This window comes from Charadrius vociferus, unplaced genomic scaffold, assembly GCF_000708025.1.
Source record: "Charadrius vociferus isolate BGI_N301 unplaced genomic scaffold, ASM70802v2 scaffold49, whole genome shotgun sequence".
NCBI classification, from domain to species: Eukaryota; Metazoa; Chordata; class Aves; order Charadriiformes; family Charadriidae; genus Charadrius; species Charadrius vociferus.
This window is the reverse complement of record NW_009661375.1, coordinates 3,802,377-3,802,706: the sequence shown is the minus strand read 5'-3', so window position 1 is coordinate 3,802,706 and position 330 is coordinate 3,802,377. Positions and strand designations below refer to the sequence as shown.

General features: G+C 65.5%; 1 protein-coding gene across 1 annotated transcript in view; it reads left to right on the top strand.

Moving 5' to 3' along the window:
- The window catches only part of NID2 (nidogen 2 (osteonidogen)), a 13,878-nt gene that overhangs the window by 2,324 nt on the left and 11,224 nt on the right, over window positions 1-330 (top strand). The gene's annotated exons all lie outside the window — the stretch shown is intronic.

Genomic DNA, 330 nt, shown 5'->3' with positions numbered 1-330 from the left:
CCCCCTACCCCCCCGCCCGCTGCTTCGGGGCTCAAACTGGGAATTTCATCATTTTTCCTTCCCTCAGGCGCCGTTCCCGGCTTGCTGCTGCCAGCGGCTCCTGGGGAAGGGCTGCTCCTGCGTGCTTAGATTTATTTATTTGGGGAGCAGGACCTACGGAGGAGGGCCGCAAATGCTGCACGCGTTGGTTTCTCCTCGTTGAGGGTGACCGCGATGTGTGTGGATTCTCCGGTGGCTCGTAAGGGTTGCGCTCGCCCCGCAGCCTGCCCACCCCTGGGTTCTTGCCGCGGTCCCGCTCCCCGGCGCGGCCCCAAGGCTCGCAGGGCTGGC